This window comes from Tympanuchus pallidicinctus, unplaced genomic scaffold (assembly GCF_026119805.1).
Source record: "Tympanuchus pallidicinctus isolate F22 unplaced genomic scaffold, pur_lepc_1.0 scaffold3, whole genome shotgun sequence".
Lineage (NCBI taxonomy): Eukaryota > Metazoa > Chordata > Aves > Galliformes > Phasianidae > Tympanuchus > Tympanuchus pallidicinctus.
The window spans coordinates 97,026,219-97,047,056 of record NW_026294747.1 but is presented as its reverse complement, the minus strand read 5'-3'; the positions used below and the strand labels follow the sequence as shown (position 1 = coordinate 97,047,056).

Below are 20,838 nucleotides of genomic sequence, written 5' to 3'. Positions count from 1 at the left end.
GGCAAAAGACTCAGGGCCACATAAGCAGTGTGTGGGTAATACAGTCCAACCACAGAGGTCACACACAGCACAGTCTGTAAAAGTTGCAGATTTGAGGTGTGCATAGGACAACTAATTCACTAAAGGATTTCTGCCAGGGAGACAAGTCATTAGCCCATAAGACCAATACCACTGCCTCTCTGAAGTTTTTCAGTGCACCCAGATAACACCATGTAATCTGATTTTGAAGGTGTTTGCTATGAAAGCCAACTTATACTACAGTGTATATGATGGATGTGTAAATGAGTACAGTTTACAGTGTAAATGAGGACAGTTATCTGTTGACAGTTATCTGCTGGACTTGAATATTGGAGGAAGGTACGGAGATAGTCCTGAAATCAAAAAATCCACGAGTCTAGGTCAGGAAAAAAATCTTTTTAGGGCATCTGTAAGTCAGGTGCTAAGCTAACAAGTTGAAAGGCCAGCGTGTTTTCTTTTAATCCTTTTGATAGTTCTAGGTTATATTTTCAGTTGTCAAGTCACATTTCAGATCAGTGCTGCATATTTTCTTATCAGCAAACCAAAGCAATGCCGATCTTCTGACATAAAAGCGCATCTTTGTATGGGAGATTCCTGTAACGTACCAGCAGCCAAATTAAACTGCATTTAATATTTCCTGTTCTGATTTAGTGTTAATTATCAAATACTTCAATTTAGTAAAAAGTATGTAAATTATAAGCGTTTTTGAAACTATATTACTATTTCTAAAATCTCCAACAAGGGCTTTGTTGTTCAAAGAAGCTGCAAAAAGAGCTGCACCAAAGGGACCTATTTGGGTTTCACAACAATGAACTTTATTGATCCTGTAAAAACCATAAACGTTACATATTTCTGAGTGCCATCTATGCACACACACACCATCAACTGATAATGTAAGTATATATGTACCTATGTAGTGTCTATGCTTAAGTTCGGATTTAATAGTGGATATATTAACATACAACTTGTATTCCTCCTTGCCTTGTCCAGTAGGATATCTATTGGAGCACGCCTTTGCTCCTCTACAGGCATGCTTCCTTTCCTTAAAATCCAAGGTCTGGGAAAATGGTGTGCTTGCACAGCCAAGTCTTATTCCATCTGGAAATAACGCCTGGCTAATTTGCGTGCCCAGACTGGGAAGCACAGAAAAGAGAGCTCTTGGAGTCTTGAACCATAAACACAGCCAACGTCAACAAGGTTTATTTCATAGCGAACATTAAAGAGGAAATTTTCAAAGAAACATAAGAAAATCATGAGTAACCTGGGATCAAACACCTTTAGGCTCTTCTGAATCGCACAAGCCAAAAGAAAGCAACTAGTACGCTGGCCCATACCAATTGCCACATTGTAATACTCCCTGAGGCTTTGGTCCAGGAATTAGGATCTTGTTTATGGAAATACAACTAAAGCACTTTCACTGCTTTCCTGTAATAGACACTTTAGCACCTGGTAATCAAAGGGAAATGCTGAAAAATCTGTCCTTGCATTTCACTAAACACATTCATTAGAAGCCTACTTGCTTTCCCAGCCTCAAAATCACATGCCAGGGCTTCTTTTTCTCATTAGTAACAGAAGAGACTCACATCTCCAAATCCTCTGCTGCCCCACGTGTCTACCTGGAAAGGCTTCCTACTTCCCACTAGCAGACATTTAACTATTTATAATGCCTTGTTCAGAGGCTCAAGTGGTTTGATTGTCAAATGTTTGCACTCTTACACCTGCTGTGATGATATCAAATGGGAATCCTGCCCTTAACACCCACAAGCGATTCACATACATGTTTCCCTTGGCTCAGGCTGTGCTCAGGCCCATCTGTTTGAAGGCACCAATCCTGCTTGCTGGTACAATGCTTACACAGATATGCCAAGGAACAGGAACACTAAGGAGGATAGCATTAGCTCATATAATGCTACAAGAGTCCTTTCCTTTACTGCCATACCTGCAATCACATAACAGAATTTCTGCCACAAATCTTGCTAAAAAATAAAATTAATAAAATTAAAAAAGGGCTTGCATCTACTCAAAGTCTGCTGCATAGAAGTGAGACAAACTCCAAAGGAGCTCCAGGCGTAAGCTGCAGCTGCTGCCTTTCTTCACAGGTTTGCCCAGCAGCCCATGCCTGTAGCCAAGATCTGCACCTCAAGAAACAGCAATTCTGCTGTGGGAAAGCCTCCTTCTTATGTGAAGTAATTAATCCACCACAGGTGATGCGAAGTCCTTCACAAAGCTTTTCCTCCCCGTGCTTAAGTCCTAAAATTCTAATGAAAGACATAGCTCAGAAACAAAGGACTGCAAGTAATGAAATGATTAAAGAGAAAATACAGCTGAAAACTCCTGGAACACATTATAATTTAATATCTCATTATTTAATGGGCACATTGAACATATCATGAATTTCCCTCTGCTCCATCAAGCCCACTTCATATTCCACAGAGCCTACGCTTCTGTATCTCATCCAAGCTGAGATGAAATTTTCTTGTATATCAGAAAAATGTACTAGAGAGTAGTCTACAGTTTGATAATGTACAATCTGAATGTTCCTAACTGTCTAACTTCCATATCATTTAGAGAATTTGCACTCATGCATTTTCAATGCATAATGAATGGCTTTAGCAGTTCATGATCATTAAGTAGTCATTTCACATGCCCTTGTGATTGGTAAATAATAACACAGAGAAAAAAGTAACAAGGGCTTGAATAACTGATTCTACATAAATCTAGAGGTTCTTGTTTTAAATCTCCGTTATCATGTTTTAGATCTGAGGCTTAGGTCTAAACAAACATGAACTTCAGGGACATTAGAAATTCAGCTCTGAATCCTGACCTGGATTTTCTAAATGACCTTTGTAATTTGGAACTAAATCCAAATGTTGCAGAGTCTCTATCTGGAAGCCATTCTTTGATGGATTCTCATTCAGTCTAATGTAGGTGGCAAATTATGTCTGGAATAAGTCATTTTCAACAGATCCACAGTCTGACATACAGACTACTCCATCCAGCAGGTTTAAATGGAAAACAAAGGTTCTTCATTTACCTCTGAGGCTTCTGTCCGATTTATTTTGCTTCTCTGGTTTGCATTTATTTGATTGTTTGTGCCAGCTATAATGGAGAAAACGCAAGCACTACTAGGGAAAGCTGTAATCTGCAGTGCTCTGAGGCAGTCCCTGAACCACAGCAACTTCTTCAAGATGCCTCTTCTGAATGGGAACAGAAAGGAAAGATGCCATCCTGTGGCTGTACAGGCCATTGTAGTTTGCCCTGATGTCAGCAAACTAGTCTTTACTGGCTAAGATTGAGACTGCTATAACTTTTTAAAAGGCATTGAAGCACGTACTTAAATCTACTCACACATTTCAAGTTAAGGATGCACTTAGCTGCTCAGCTGAACATGGATAGGCACAGCACAACACGCTGCTTTGGGGAAGCGGGACTGGTCACTTCCAGAGCACTGAAAGCTTCTCAAAAACTCTGGAAAATGGTAAATACATGAAATACTATTTTGTGTGACAATCTCCTCTGTCAAGAGAGAGCAATTAGGAACGTCTCCCTTTCACAGACTCTGACAGCATCTGATATGACCCCAACAGCCCCATACCCTTTCCCACCACCAAGAAAACATTGAGCATATAATACTGATAAGCTAGCAGCTCTTTCCCTAATTGAAAGGGAAGATAAACAGCACCATGGAAATAATCTTCTGAACTATACTACAACTGGGATGAATATATAAACATCGTTCTGAATAGCTGGCTTGTGGTTATTATTATTTGTCTTGATTACACATGACTACGCACAATTAAATACAGTAACAAAGAAATATATTTCACAAATGTGTAGATATTCCCAGCTGAAGCCAGTCACGCTTTCAGATGCCTATCAGTTGCTTTCCTGATGTGTTGAAGAAAGTAAATGAAGAGATAAATCAGACAAGTTACTATCTGTAGTAACTGATTGTTCTTTAAAATAACTGCAGTTTATAAAAACATAAAATCCCAATATTTCAATACATATTGTGAAAAATGTCTCCAGGGACAGGAAGCGAAGCTAGAAAAATCAGTGTTTTGCTTGCCTCTTGATCATTCCTGCATGAAGAACACTCTGCAGTGATGTCCCAGTCTGTTTCCTGAGTGGTTACGTTCACATGGAAAAGAACAACCTACTTTTGACCACACGTTGATCTGCATTTTCAGTGCAAAAATCTCAAGCTCTTGTGCTGATCACCAAACTGGAATTTTGAAGAACCTTCTGAAAGTTTCCTATCTAAATAGTGCAATGTCTTTTGTACATCTTGCCATCTCACTGTTCATTCTTTTTTCTTAAAAAGAATCACTAATATACTTCACTTCTTCTGTACTGGTACAAGATTTATCTCTGTAGATTCTTCAGCAGGACTGTCTCTGCATTTTGTGTGAGCAGTGGTTTTTGTTTTGTTGTGGTTTTCAATTTGACTGATTCATGTTTTGAATTGCTATTGCATATAGATCAACAGAACAAAGTTCATTCTGAGAGAAAGGCAACTGAAGTTGCGATTATCATACTATTTTTTGACCAGTACTATGTATGGTTCAGAGATGACCTGAACTTTCCTCCCTCATCTTAGAAATAGAAGCATGAATCAAAAGTCAGCCTTGCATTTTAATCAAATTGCTCTGATTATCTGGTATGGATCTAAAGAAGAGAGGTTTAAATAGCTTTTACAATGGAAATATTTCATAACTAATCTGACAGTACAAGCAAAAAGAAGTAATTAATAAAGCAAATGAAATTATATTGTAGCAACTGGGGAATGGTTCAGGAAAGAGCACAAAGATTACAAGAACCAGTTGATTATTGTAAATTGTTTCTACACGAAAACAAAAATCAAGAAAAATATACACGCCTTTCATGCTACAGGAAAATATAAAAGAAAGAAAAGTATAAATTTTTCTGTTTACATAAATGTTTACATAGAAAAGCTTGTTGAACTTTCCAGAAAGGGAGCAGTCTCTTACTAATGAAAATAGAGATTTGATGATACAGTTTTCTTTCAGCAGAACTGGGGACAATTTTCTGAAAGTGAATTTGTGTGCGTGTTCACAAATCCGAGTGGCAAATCCCAAGCTAGAATTTTTGTTGAATGCTTCGGAAGGAAAAATCAAAATCCTTCAGTGAGGACAGAGCTCTTATTTCTTACCCTTCCTATCACAATTCTTAGGGGTAATAAAGTTTTATTTTGTCCAAACACTCTCTTACCAGGAAGTATTGCTGATAAGTCTGACATCATCTCACCTGGACATAAGAGAGAAATGCTACTGGAGAAATTGCACTGGGTAATGTAGACAAACCTTAACAGCTAAGGCATAGCTGACGTTCTCCTTACATCATGAAGATCTGCTGTTGAGCTCTGGACAATGTGAAACTTGATAAATAAATTCTGTACCCAAAATTGTAATTCACTAAAGGTCAGACAAAAAAAGAAAATTATCATATACTAATAGTTTAGAATCCTAAATTGTTCTTTTTCTAGTTTTAAACCTCAGTGAATTAATTACCAAACTGCAAAATAAACAGGTGGCTTCTCCCTGCCCAGTGCACACCCATCATTCAGCAGCAACCACACACTGGTGCCCTATCAACATCATCTAGGCTGAAACCAGGGCATGGGGAGGGTGCATTGCAATGCTAACTCAAGTTTTGGCAAGCAAGTTTATGCTGTTTGATACACTGGCTAAACACAGACCTGTGAACAGCAAAAAATACACAGCCATGCTTTCTTTTTATAAAGGAATTTGAGAATTGGTGTCAAGAGTACCAAAAAAGATCATTAATTTATGTTTGTGACTCCATTTTCTGTCAACATAAGCACATTATCCGCAGATTTTCAAGTGGAATTAATGGAGTTGCAATCAGACATTCAACTAAAAAAAACTGATCATGTCTCTCTACTGTTCTTTTATAAGCCCCCTCTTCCCAAAGAAAAGTATCCCTTGCTTCACAACCATGCCTTGTTCATGTCATCACTTTTCGGCACTACATACATTTGGGAACAATTACTGTCAATCTGACAGTCTCTGTTGAACACCTTGATGCCTGACTAAGAATTGTGCCCTCTACCTTCAAACCAGTCTGATGCAACGATTTCAGAAAAACAAGGTCAAATATCCCTGTAGTTTTATGGATTTGTTGCTCTTTTGTTGCTGTTATTGTTTTAATATAAATATTAAAAGTTAAAATAAGTTTGGGTACTTATGTACGTTAACTATATTATATTTTATACAAAGGATGCTCTGAAAGTAATGCTTCCTGTTTTATGATGTTGGCCCACAACATACGAGGCAGATGATGGTGGTATGGCAGTAGAGGCTGAACCTTACTCAACAATATTCCATTACATCTTGTTGCCATGAAACAGATGGCAGTCCAACAAAATAGCTTCTGACATGGAAGAGTGTCTGATGCAAAGTGGTGAAACTGAATTCCTCCATGAAGAATGTACAGTGACTTAGTACAGGGACGTGTACACACAAAAGACGTCCTGAAAAGCAAAGCCAAAGGCAGTAATAGTGTTACCAGTGCTGAAATACAGGTGAGGATAGTACTCATCTTCAGTGAGAGTAGAAGCAGCGGCAGAGTTCTGAGGTGCTGTGGCATGTGGCTCATTGCATTCCGGCATGTGCAGTCATGGCTCAGGTGCTTCCATATTGTCAAGAATCACAGAATGTCAGAGATTGAAAGGAGCCTCTAAAGATCATTTAGTCCAATCCTTCTGCCAGAGCAGAAATACCTAAATTAGGTCACGCAAAAACACATCATCCAGACCAGTTTTCAGTTTTCAGTGTGCCATTAATGATGCCTGCGCCATTTCAGAGTCATAACAAGTCAGGAACTGTTGCTAATGATGATGTTGGAGCCTGTTGCCACTGCTAATTGTAGTAACCTTCAGAAAGACCCCTTCCCTAAGAGATGGTAGAAATGACAAATTGAAGTGTTAATTTGTTAAACTGAATATTGCTGTCAAATTAGCCTGGCTTGATGCTAAAAATAATTCCAGTTATTACTACAGAGCCAAAACAACTACCATTTACTGATCCAAAACAAACACATCTTCTGCTAATAAAATACCATGCGTGCAGAGCAGTCCCAAGAGTTCAAGAGGGGGGGAAAAAAATAAAAAGCAGAAACAGGTAGGTGACATGGAGTATTCAGTAAAACTGAAAGCTCATACAAACGAAGAAAGCCTGCAAGGATATTCTCTCTGAAGCCTCTTCAGAGAGTGAGCATATGCATCTACTGAATACCCCTGAGGTTCACCAAAGAAGTGTCTTGAACCCTGGCTTTTCAGTCTGCTGCTCTGGTAGCATCAAAGACTGTTCACTCGTGAGAAAATCAACAAGTACCAAGCAATGAATTGCCCCCCCAGCACATTAAAAAATAGATATATATACACATATATAAAATATAAATAAAATATATATACATATATATATATGTGTGTGTGTATACACACACACACACACAGTCACAGTTGTGTGGAGGGTTTTTTTGTGTTTTTTTTTTTTTTTCTATTGGATGAATGCCAAGCTGAGTCCTTTCCAAGCATCAGGGCCAAAATACCATCTACAATTAAAGCACTGCTGACAATTTCCATGAAGCTGCATGAGACAGAGAAGATTACAGGTCACCCCACAGTTTGGAGGTATTTCAGCACTGTGATGGTAGCAGTAGTAAAAATGTGTTTGTATCAGTAAAGTAAGCAAATAAGACTCAAAAGCACATAGGCAGCAGACTGAATAAAAATTCACTTTTCAAAACAAAACCACAATTTAAAGTGCCAAGGCATGGTGGCCTACAGAGCCTCATTGCTGGACAGCTGCTCTGGAAATCTAACACAACATAATTGAAATTAATGACAGAATAAAGAAACACTCATGAGACTAACAGAATTACTGCTTTGAAAAATTGTTTTCTTCCACTGACATATTCATGGAGATATCAGATAAAGCAAATTTATGTCATTTGATAAAATACCATCGTATAGCGCTAATTAGCAGGGTTAGGTTAACCCAGGCACAGTAGAGGCTCTGCCATATTCTCACAACATGAAATACTCAGTTGTGAAGGAAAGAAAAGAACCAACACGAACAGCGAGCATAGCCTTCACCATCTGGCAACTTGCTCCCCTTGTCTGGGAGCAATGTCTAAGCCCACTTTAAAAGATCAATGAACTGCAAAAGATATCTCAGTCTGCCTGGGAATCTGAAGAATGAGTGGAATTTAGTTTTGCTTTGATTTCAATTTACTCTGCCCACATCACAATTCTGTAACATACTGTCAACCTAAAAATATTTGTTCTGCTGCAAGTGCCCTATCACTGTAGAAAGGGAATTAGTGATATTTTGAACCTGATGGGTAAATGACAAAAACATATGACATAAAGTGGGGGTGTGGTGGTGGAAGAGGGGATAATTGCAGGAAGAGTTATTCCCTAAATAACCTAGTAAGCCAATATTTTAATACTCACTGTAAAGCATGATCATGCTGCTCATGAAACAATAAATCCTCCTTTGCATTGGTGCTTGAGGGAGGGGGGTCAGAAGGTGGAGAAAGCTCCTTTCCTCCTTCATTACAAGCAGCAATGCAAAATGCTTTCATCGAGCTCTGTAATGTCCTAGAAGGGATAATCAATTAACATTTCTCCTCACTAACCCACGTGAGAAAATGGCACAGCTCCTTGGCTCCTCCTGCTTGCCCCCCTAGGAGTCCATCCTACAGATGGCCCCAAGCACTGCCAGGGCCTGACCCTACCATCCTTGCTCCTACCCACCAGCCTTCATCCACTTCAGTGCTTGACATCCAGACCTACACCTGACAATTTAAGTAGAAGCAACATTGATTAATGCCTAAAACTGCAAACACTTGCATATACTAAATCGCCCTTATTTGAAACTGTAAAGGAGAGAAACATCAACTTTCTCAAAATTGAAACTGGCAATGAGAAACGAGCAAAGTCTCTCTCTAATTAACGCTAATCTGTCTGCCTTGTGTATGCACTAGTGGGGGAACCACAGTGCGCTGCAGATCAGAAGATAAAAGCACACTCAGGAGTTCAACTGCTTTAGAAGCACAACATCTGTTAGCCATGTTATTCTGCAGCTACCCAACAAGCAGAGCACTCTTCATAACGCTTAGCAGCTTATGCATTATGGATGTAGCTGAGGCACTTGGGTTCAGGGTTTCATTCTGCGCAAGCCTTGAATTATAGCACTGTAGGCAAATCTGGGCAGTGTCTTTCTCCTCTCTCCTTCCCTGCACAGTGAGTGAGAGCTGAAGGCCAAATTCTGCTCCCAATTACACTAATACGGCCCCACTCCAGAGCAGCTCGGCTCAATACAGAACGCTGTCTGACTCCATCCTTAATTCACTCAGTGTGCGGAATTGGAATGAACTCACAAGAAATCTAGTTAGAAGAGAACATTTTAAGTCACCTATCGTGGTAATATCCTTGATTGATTTATCCACTACATTATTATTACAAATTAAGAAAGGAAGGGCACGCATTGATGGAGTTTATAGGTTTTTCAATTACTGTTTTCCTATTATTCTTTCTATTATTCAATTCACTACCTTCTTCATATAATTTATCTATAATTCCAATACATTTTAGTGCTTCAGAGTTTATGAAGTATATACAAAGCATATAAATCCTATTAACTCATCCTATCATACTTATAATTGAGTCCATTAAAATGTTATGTGTGACTACAGTATAAAAAGGGAGGGAGAATAAAACTGAGACCAAGGGGTTAATAAATTCTTGATTGCTTATGTTTTCCCAAATTTCTCTATCATGATGAAGCCAAGACACAGCATGAATATGCTGCATTCTGCTCCTCATGGTCTGGAATCAGTGAACTTGAGACTTGCGAGCAGCTTACATTGATTTTCATATTCATTTTAAGGCAAAAAGGGATCATTTTCTTCTTATAATATGACTATTGGTACGACACAATCCCGTAGGATCTCACTGGAGGATTCCTTGACAATTTCTGGAAGAGTGTTTTTAAAAGTATCCAATCTTCATTTAGGGATTTGTATCTATTTGTTCTGAACTTGTAGCACAGTCTCACTGATAAAAATAGACATCCTGGTGGGTTTTCATATACGTATACGTGCCCATGCTAGGTATCTAGCTTAGGAATGATTCAACAGATCAAAGTGAAAGGCCTGAGTTCCCTATCTAGTCAATGAAAAGATGCAGTCAACTCTCGTGCATTGAGTCAGAGCACTTAAATGAGACACTAAAGCTAATGCTAAAGCAGACCAGGGGAATAAATACTTTTGCCATCTTCTGAATGGATAAAGATCCTTCTACTACTGTTGGCTGCTCCTTCCAACTATTATCTTTGTCAATGTCAACATACTTCATTTGCTTGACTGAATAGGCATCTGCTTTCTCTATAGCCGCACATACATCTCAGTAATAATTAAAACACATAATTGAATTTGCAAAGCAAAAGCAAGAGAAATTGTCCAGAGCTCAGTTCCCTCACAGGCTCTCATGTTTTCCTTGTTTGCTGCCATTGGTATTTTAGCAGCAATGGACACTGCTACGCAACACAGGGCTTCAGTAACAGAATCAGAATTGCCACAGAATGATTCTGCGCCTACAAAGCCATTAAAGTGCTTTTGGAAAAAAAAAATAAAAAATAAAAAATAAAAAAAAATCACACCCTTGAACTCTTGATATGATTGCAGCATTATCTTGGCCATAGAATCCCTGTGCAACATCAATATATTAATTCCTGTTTGTAAGGCACTTTGAAGATGCTCATGTGGCTACATTGCACCCCACAGATTTCCACTAGTGCTAACACGGCTCAACTCTTTCTCCCTCCTCCAGCATGAACCAGTCTACAGAGAGGAACAAGAAAGACCAGGAAATGTGGTTTTTTTCCCATACATTTCAGAAGGCAAATTTTGATGTCCCAGCATGAATTATTCCACACCATACAAAAATGCTAATTGAGCCTTTATTCTATAACCTGACAGATGTTTCTGATGCACTGTTCATTCATTTCATACTGTACAAAAGCTAAAGTTTTAAACTTTTTGTATTATGATGAAATTAGCATTATTCATGAAGACAGCCATCAAAAGTCTACTTGAAGGGCTGCCCCATTCCTCAGAGGGAAGAATATGGAAAGATATAGCTGAAGACTGCCCTCCATTGTGTATTAGGTAGATACACCACATCTACACACACACACACACACACACACACACACACACACACACACACACACACAGGCCCCCAGTCCTCTCAGCACACCTGCACTTGCCATTCCTATTAGGAGCATATTCTCCTCCATGTAAATAACAATATTGGTTGCTTAAACTTATTTTACACATCCAGCCTACACAACCCTACGTTCCTTATATAGAGAAGCAAGTCAAATAAATGGTTGCTTTTGTGATCGTAACACCACAAGGAAAAAGGCAAATCCAAAGAGTTTGTGCCTGTTCACCCTGCTCCTTCATCACAGGGATATTTGCCTCAGTGCACTTCTGTCCTGACAGCAGCCCATGCCCACCTGGGGTGCAACTCAATCTACAGCCCAACATGTCCCTCAGCATAGCACTGCTTCTGGCTATGGCCAAGCTGCACCTCTACTGCTGTTGTGCTCTCTGGGTTGAACAGGAAAAGTCAAACTCATCTTCACTTTACTCCCCCAACTCTCCTATGCTCTCAGAGGTATGGCACGTATACCCCACTAAACAGCTCTCACTGTGTGCTGATACCTCCCCCAAGGAAGCCATCATTGGCTCCCATCTTCTACTTCATTGCAGTGTCACTGCAAGTTCAACTTCACTGCCTTTCCATTTGCCCTTTGTGCCAAACATTTACCTCATTTCTGTGTCTTTTGACTACTTTTCCATACATACATACAGACACCACTATTCCCATTTCTCCTCTGTTTTCCTCAAAAAAGCACATTAATGCACCGACCTACTCAGCCTCCTGCCCTTGTCATTGAACGAACATGTGAGAAAACACTTGTCCTTTTCTCTTTGCTCTCTGGAGTAGCTGTCAGGAAAAGAAAGATTTCTTTAAAAAATACAGATTCAGCAACTACACACTGCTACTTAGAAGGAAGGCTGTCCCTTGGGTAGTGATTATACATATAAAGACAAAAATAAGTCTGAAGGATGCAAAGCTGTGTAGCAAAGGTAAAAATCTGGAAGTCCATCTTTGCAGTTCTCCAGAGGTTTAATAGACAAATTGAAAGAGGCTATTTTACACATCTGTAAATGATGTGAAAACAATTCATTCGCCTGTTGATCATAAATTGCACTACAACACATCTCAAGGAATGCATCAGTAAGAGGATAAACAGAAACAAATACACATGAAATAGATACACAGAAATGAACATCTCTAACAAAGGATCAGCCTATACTTTTCTAAGTTTTTAAAGCTGTATTTATTAATACATATCACAGTTACTATTTCTTACAACAACACTGAAAAACAGAAGGGATCTGGCACTTTCTTTATCAAAGGAATTGAGTCCCATGATCATTGCTTTAGTACTTACAGAGAACATCAGCAGATATTTACATGGAACAAACATTTCTAAAAGATGAATTTAACCAAGCAAAACAGGCCTATGCCAAACTCAGCGCTTACAACAAAAGACAGGTAAGTGAGTGAAACCTGGAAGCACGACACACACAGTTCAGCTACAAGTTTACCAACGATTAGGCTAAGGGTACACGTGAAAAATGGGAAACACGAAGACTTCCTCACTTGGATTTGTAAAACCGAAACTAGATTTATGTTTTATGTCCTCCACCAGATTTACGTTCAAAACTCCTCACAATGAATGCAGATCTAATACAAGCAACTGGGCAATGCTAAGGACTCAGTGCTGGCCTTCCTGCCAACATCTGAGGAATGCGAGAGCCAGAGGCAAGCTTCTCTGCTGTGCTGCGTGGATAGCAAAGGAAACAGAACGGGCAGATTTCCTTAGTCACATCAACTCAGCTACTGTGCTGTTTGGGATTCTTAACAAGGAAGAATGAGAAAAGAGGGATGATTTTTCAAATATGTACTGCACAATGACCTTTTACAATAGCCTTAGATTAAAGCAGTCTTCTCAGATATAAGACAGTGGGATGTGATGTACATTTGATTTGAAAAAGTCCTCAAAAGTGCTCCTGATCAATATGCATCCATAAGTAAAATACCTCTCTTCCTTTCCCTGATGTATTATAAAGAAAACAGATACACCTTCCTTCTAATGAAAGACCAGTGCCTACTGGCACATGATAAGGGCTCTGCATATCTACAAGGTGGTGGCCAGCAGAGATGTGCTCTGATTACCGTCACATGGCTTAGGCAAAAACAAAGTATTGAGCAGCTGTGTGTTACCTGGGAACGTTCCCTATAATCCCAGTTCCTTCTAACCCAAGAAGGGGAGTTGTCAGCTCTCACGTCACCTGCTCACACAGCTGTCCTCTGAAGCACCTGGTAATGTCAGGCATTGGGACTGCATGCAGACAGCACCCACTCCAGGCAACGTTCCTCACTGAACACTTTCCAATTGTCTCAGTTTGGAAATGCCCTGTCAGATGATGGCAGCGCTGGCCATGCGCACAGAGAGAACCACAGCACGGGGCAGCTTCATTGCTCTGTCAGTTCAGACACCTTCAAGCTAAAGTAGCGGCTGCTGAAAGATTCCTTAATTATTTTTGTGGGATATATGAGATGCTGTGGATTCATCTCATCTATATTTCAGCATCCACCACACTGATCTAGTCACCCTTGATGCCCTTTTTAGTCTATTGAGAAAGTTAGACATCTGTAAACATGCTTGATTTAAACTGCTTTAGATATTTTACTTATTTTACTGCTTTAGATATTTTACTTACTTTTACTTAAATATTCTTTTAAAAATAGAGTGGATGACTCTTAGAGTGGATCTAGATGACAGGTAAGAAGTGGATATCTGCTGTATGTACACTGATGTATCATCAGAGGCTGGATCTCTTCTGCTTTATGTGGCTGCATTTCACAGAGATAGCTCGAAAGATCATGATGACTTCTGTCCTTGAAATCTATTAATTTTCTAATTAAGACTAATTAAAAAGAAATGCATATTTACATGTTTTTTTTCCTAGACAGCTCTCTCTTTCATCATTAAAACACTGACATTTTTCAGATGAGCGCCACTACTAACAAGGAAACGTTAATACACCTTATTAGTATTCCTTTCTAGTAGTAAGACAATGAGCTTGTCCAATTACACATTTTTATACCATTAAAAACATAGTGTGAAGCTTCCATGTAAATAGGTTACATACAAAGGCACACCAGTTAGTGTAAAGATTACAGTGTAAATAGAAACTAACTGAGTAATTCTTCCAGGTACTGGGGGAGCAGGAAACGCATTGTGACAGGAAATACTCTGCTGCAGCTCGTGAAGTCTCTATAAATTGTCAGACAATAATTTTGTATTAAATATCTAGGATGAGACTGAGTGATTTAGAAGCAGGAGAATTACAGGAAGAAAGCAGGGGGGTGCAGAAGTAGGATATGTCTTCTCTCAAGCTCCAGCTCTTTCTTTGTAGCTCTTTTGAAAAGCTAACAGTGGCAGAAAACAACAGGAGACGTGCTATTTAAGCACAGGTAGGCCATTAATATGTTGTTTAGGGTAATTAAAATGCACTGCACAGGATTAGTTGCCTGCCAATCATCCCAATTAAGCAGGCATGTCATTGATCAGGATAGCAATTAAGAAAATTCTAGGGTATCAGCAATTTATTCTTAACTGCATCAAACTAATTGCTTTCAAGCATAGAACCAGATTCAACATTCTTTACAATAGAGGAGAGAGTTATTGGAAAATTTCTTGTCCTTTTCCAGATGAAGTACCTATTGGCTAAACGGGACTAGGAAAATTTACAGTACTCTAAAGCTCAACACAGTCATGAATTATTCCGTCATTATCTGCAGTTAGCAACAGGAAATGATGAGATAAAATGGACTTACTTTAGTGGTGTTGATGCAGATCCGCAACGTCCCTGCAAGCAAATAAGCAATCCAAAGCATAAAGCCCCCACAGCAGCAGAGCATAGGGGCTTTGAGAAAGCAGAAGTACAGCCCTGCAAAGCTCCAAACACTTGGCACCCACCTGCAACAGCACACATCCAGTCTCAGCTCAGTGGACCAAACAGAAAAACCTGGATAATTAGGCAGAGCAAGCAGTGCTGGTCCACAGCAACACTGAGAAGTCAGATTTAGTCAGAATCTCAGCCCTGGCTCAAATTAGGAGCCTAATGAACCTCGTTAAGGCTACAGAGAACTCTCAGCTGCGCTGCAGTGCATTGCTCTGTTCTTCACCTTTTTTCTCTTTTTCTGTCATATTGTTACTGTCTGTATAGCTTTAACTCATGTGCACCAATAAGAAGACAAATCTCTTAACTGAAATGCTGACTTTTGTTCTTCTTATTGCTTTGTCTTAGCATAGAAACCAAGGCAAGCTTAGGGAAGAAATTAGAACAATATCTAATCCCTCCAAAAAAAACACTGATGATATTTGAATGCTTATGTAGAGCAGCATGTATCAGTATTATCTGGAAGTAAGCTTCCAATCTTTGCATAGGATTTTACATTTCTGAAAAATCAAATATTTAGTCTTATGCAAGTATGTTTCATATCTTAAAATATTTATTATGCAGAGAGTGTGATGTTTGCAGTTAATTGTGGGATACATTAATTATCTCTGTATAAATACGCTATTTTGCAAACTACTCTTTACAGAAGGTGTATTTTACTTATTCAAGAGTGTCATTTCCCTCTGCAGGAGCTGAAGTTCCTAAAGGGGAATGGCAACAGCAATGTGGGCCCTCGTCACACTGAAGTCACTACAAAGATGAGGAAAACTTCTTCCTCTCAGTCCTTAGAAAACATTTCCTGGCCAGCCAGGTCTGAAGCCTCTAAATCCTTGTTCAGGAAGCAAGGACTTGCAAACAAGCCTAAGTTCTGTCTCCATCTCCATAACAACACCTAAGCAGCTCCTTCCTCACGTGAATTTATCCTTCCCAGATCTCCAGACTAGGGAATTACCATTATCCCTTTTTTAGAGAAATTAAACGCAGCACAAAGAGCTGAGTAGATCGCCAGGTGGGATTTAGAAGTACAGAGCCCTAAAAGCTGAGAACATAAATCAGAGAGTTTTAAGGAGCATCTTCTCTTCTAATGAGCCTGGGATTTCCCATCATGGTTCTGTTGCAGGCATCGTTCTGTAGTAGTAGTAGTCTTGGGCAAACTGCAACCCCTCTCTTTCGGTAAATCTCCCTGTAAAATTAATGTGGCCACTCTTTTAAGAGGCACCAATACCCTGGCTTGACAGATGCAGTTGCCATCTATCCATTAGATGTTGTTGGAATAGTGAAACTTTGCACCCAGTGCTCAGGTCACCCTACTAACCTCATCCGAGCCTAAACAATAAGAGCTGCAGTGAAGTTTTAAATCACATTTAGCAGAGGTCATTAATGCTGCTGTGGATAACAGGGGACAGAAAGTGCAACGCTAGCAATTAAAATAGTCTCAATCCATCTTAATAAAAGGTACAAGAGAATACTGTACATGCATATATATATATACATACTGATTTTCCAGCAATGCAAGTATCTTCTGTACATGCATATTTGGCCACTCAGCAGGTAAACAAATGGGTCAGTGACTTAGGAGAAGTGGGTTTTTTTTGCTCTTTTTTTCTCATTTCAGGAGGCTAAAGCCTGCAATAGTCTGCATTTTAAGCAAAACAGATTCTTTCTGCTTGCAGTAGTGGAACTGTTGACATGCAGCGCTTCTTCAGCTAAGCATTTGCTTAGAAAAAGAGAACGCAGCCCCAGACCCCAAACCAGATTTTTCCTATTAATTTAACTTTGCTTGCTCTATGCTTGCTCTATGTATAATGCAGCCATTTGAAACCCTTCCATCTTGTTTGCAACTTGAATCATGTCTCTATTTTTAGAGGACTTGGAGCTACATTATGACTTTACCAAATGGAAAATGTAATCATGCCTGGTTTATGTATAACAAAGTGTGCATTTCCCCTGAGCCAGATGAACTGCATCATCAGGATTTTGGACAGAGTACATTTTTTGGGATAGTAACAATCTGAGGAACTGGCCCTGCCAGCAACTTTTCTTTCCTAACTTGCATTAGCTCAGAGTTTGTGACAGCTCCCCAGAGAACTACACTGAGGCAGCACAGCAAGAAGACACAGTGTTCTAAGAACATATGAAACCAAATGACTTAATTTGCCCATAGAGCTGATTGGGATTTTGTCTGTTCGACACAGTTAGCTTGGAAATGGGGTGGGGGGGACCATTTCTTTAGGAAGAGCATGTCTATGACATTGTTGTCACTGACACTCAGCTAACCAGCACTGGCAGAGATTGGAGAGGTTGACACATTCTCCCAAATTCCACATGGGCTGATCTACACTGCTGGACAGCATTTGCATGTAATGAATCTCACGCCTAGCTGGTCACACCGAGTGCTTCTGCCCTGCTTCAGAGCGCTTCCCTTCTGCCTTCAAGGCTCTGCATTTAGCAAGAACAAGCACAGGGAAGCTGACAGAGAAACTGAAGAAACATATGGCTGTTCTATGCACACAGAAAGTGTGACTGAGAGCTTGCTGCGTGTTGCTGCTATTGGAGCCCCTCAAACGACCTACATAAATACAGTAAAGAAAGGGAAAAATAAGCTGTTACTCTGTTCACATGTTAGCTTTCAAAGATTCTTAACCCAACAATAACTAGATGTATTATTCAAAGCATTCTGGATCAAAAACATTCTTTTAAAAAACTTAAAACACAGAAATACATAGTGTACATTCACTGATGATGATAGAGATACAGAGATAATAAGATAAAAACACCTGCATACATCTAATCTGGTTTTCCTCTCACTTACAACAGCTTAATTTTATCGATCCCTGAGATACTGTTATCGATGCAATGGAACAGAATCCTGAGAGAGAAGCATCAGCCAACAAATGTCTCTGCCTTAACACTGCTACACGGTATTTTAAAATGTATAATAAATGCATACAGAAGCCAAGAAATCCCTAGCAAAAGGAATTTGGAATCATCCACATGTGGGACAATTGTTCCTCAGCAGAGTGGTCTTCCCACAGTGGAGAAACTGTCAGCATATAATTACAGATCTCTGAAAATCATTAAATCTCCGTGTTTACTGGAAGTGCATTAGTGAGAAAACACCATGCTATTTCTCCAAATGCCTTCTGAACATAATAGCTTTTTTTCTGAAAATGAAATTCCCAAATCTACTACAAAATTACCACAAAATGTTACATTTCTCTAATTAATAATTCAAGTCTTTTCCCTACCCAAACCCATAAAGAAATCAAAAATACAATTGAAATGGTTTTTGTCTGGCAATATGTATTCCTCTTCACAGCAGCAGTTGCCACAGAAGTACTTTTGGTGTTAAGAAAGACACTTTGGGCTTGGTTTATAAACAAATTTTTGCTGGCTCAATTGACATAAATCAGGCTAACTACATGATTTACATCAACTGCATTAGATCAAATTAACTGCTATAATTGAGCAAAACCATTCAGATCTCCTAAATATTGCTAAACGAAGAAAAGCAATTCACATCAGGCAATTTGTAAGCACTTCATAGTTGTTTGAAAAGTTATGCTCCTGCTTTAGGAAACGCTGCAAAAATATTTGGCATAACATCACTCTACCATACTGTAACTTTGCTTTATATCCATTTCAGTCTTCCCCAGCACTTTGCTCTTCAGCAATTACGGCGCTCTGCAATTTAACTCTGCCACTGCTCCCACACATGGGAATAAAGGAACGGAAGGAGTGGGCTGAGCCACAGACCCAACCATTTTTCCACTTTCCAAATGAAATGCTGTGCCAATCAGCACGGCTGTGTTGGTGAAAACATAAAACTAATTTGAACAGGTAGAAAAATACAAAAAATGCTGGATAGCAAAAATGTGAGAGGTAGAACTTTCTGCATAACAGGAGATCCATTTAGAAACAATTATTTGCATCTTCCAGAGCAGTGAAGATTTGGATGACCTGCTACTGGTGTGAAGCTGGCCTTCCAAATGCTAGTCCGCTCATAGACAAACGTGTTGCAAAAGGCTGCCTGCAAGTGAAAATCTCCTCTCTTTGGAGACTGTATTGATCCACTTCTAAAGTTCCTGGCGTAATTTCATTCAGTCTTACAAAGCACCATATCTAGGCAACCAGCCTTTGGTGGGCTCCAACTTATTGCTTAAGACAAGTTTTTCTGTGTTATATCCACCGTCTCCCATTCCTTCCCTCTCGATGTTGAAATCTGTCAACATGTTTAAGGCAGAGGCAAATTGTTTTATTTTGACTTGACCCCATGGCAAAACTTTATTGCTTTCCTTCACTGCCTTCAAATACCTTATCACTACCAATTTGTTTTGTAATGAAACAGTATTGGTAATTGCCAGGAGTCTTGTCCATTTAAATGAATTTGAATTCTAGATAATAACTGTACCAGATTTTCTTCTGAAAAGTATTTAATCTGTATTCTAAAGGTGCCTAAAGCCTCTAATATCTCTGCTAGGGACTTAAACTACCTACTATGAAAAGGTGTGTGAAAGCAGAGTGCCTTTCAGAAAGCGGTGTGTGCTCTGCTAAAGTGCAGAGCCCTCAGTACCCTCCGCAGATTGTCAGAGTGAGACTGGACCTGGGCAGCCACCTGCCTTCCAGAGGATGGGAAGCTGATTCCCGTGCCTCTGATTCTTGTGAAGGCTGTACTTACATTGTATAGGTGAAGCAAGATAAGAGGAACGTTTTAATTTCACTTATAATCAGCCCATGGCAACTCATCTCCTTGCATTAGGAGGTTTCAGAAAAGAATGACACATCGAATTCGCCCTCCGCACAAAAAATGGCATTTTGCACAGAAGCTTCTTATGAGGGAAATTTTCTTTTATGGAGGAATTTTCTCTCTGCGGAGAAATTAAACAATGTAATAACCCTGCTGAACCTATAGCTCATATCATTTTTTAAGTGTAATTAATATAACTGCTTTATGGCATATGTGTGATTTCATGTTCAGACAGATAAGAGGTTTCCATCTTTCAAAAGAGAGGATTATTTTGTGACAGTCATCCACTCCTGTTTGAATGATCCACTATGAGCCATTGTCAGTGGAGGCAGATAAGCTGCGCTGTTTAAGGATAAACATCTCTTTTTCTCTCTGTATGCATGTATGTAATCAAATCAATCCTTGAATGACTCCTTTGACGTCAGTTTTGTATGATTCATGGCAAAGCAACAAAGGAAAAAGTAATTCTTTGTTTATAATTCAAAAACATGAGAAACCTGATTGTAATAAACGTATTGCCTTATGCTGAACACGTTTCTACTCTCATTTTGAAAAGCATACGCTTTTGGAACTTCAGCATTTACCACAAAGAGGATATAAACCTCGTAGAGGAAATCACTATGGCTGGAACACACCCAGCAAAACCAGAAATCCCATACCAGCTGTATGGAAACCCCTAGCCAGTTGCATGGAAATTCAAAGCCCTAAGGGGTCAGTGTTAACCTTGCAGATTTTTGAGTTGCCTATTAAAAATATTTAAAACAGATATCAGGAGGTGTCTTCATGAAAAGGCAATGTATGATATTGCATGAATGCCAGCAAAGGGGTACTGCTGTCAGCTTACACTATTCCAAGTACATCTTGCCCATAGCCTGCACTGGAAATTTATTTTATACAGCAGTTTCACACAGAAGCTC

At 39.4% G+C, this 20,838-nt stretch overlaps 1 protein-coding gene and 1 long non-coding RNA gene across 5 annotated transcripts in view; both read right to left on the bottom strand.

The window, feature by feature from the left end:
- The window catches only part of RBMS3 (RNA binding motif single stranded interacting protein 3), a 700,498-nt gene that overhangs the window by 621,037 nt on the left and 58,623 nt on the right, over positions 1 to 20,838 (bottom strand). The window lies entirely within an intron of this gene.
- Positions 5,936 to 15,678, bottom strand: LOC128086881 (uncharacterized). Of its 2 annotated transcripts, XR_008209566.1 has the most exons (4): positions 15,192 to 15,678; positions 15,050 to 15,081; positions 8,519 to 8,665; positions 5,936 to 6,953 (listed from the first exon to the last, which is right to left on the bottom strand). It is a non-coding gene; the product is annotated as an uncharacterized LOC128086881 (long non-coding RNA). The 2 variants fall into 2 exon arrangements; XR_008209567.1 differs by lacking the exons at positions 5,936 to 6,953; positions 8,519 to 8,665 and adding an exon at positions 13,946 to 14,486.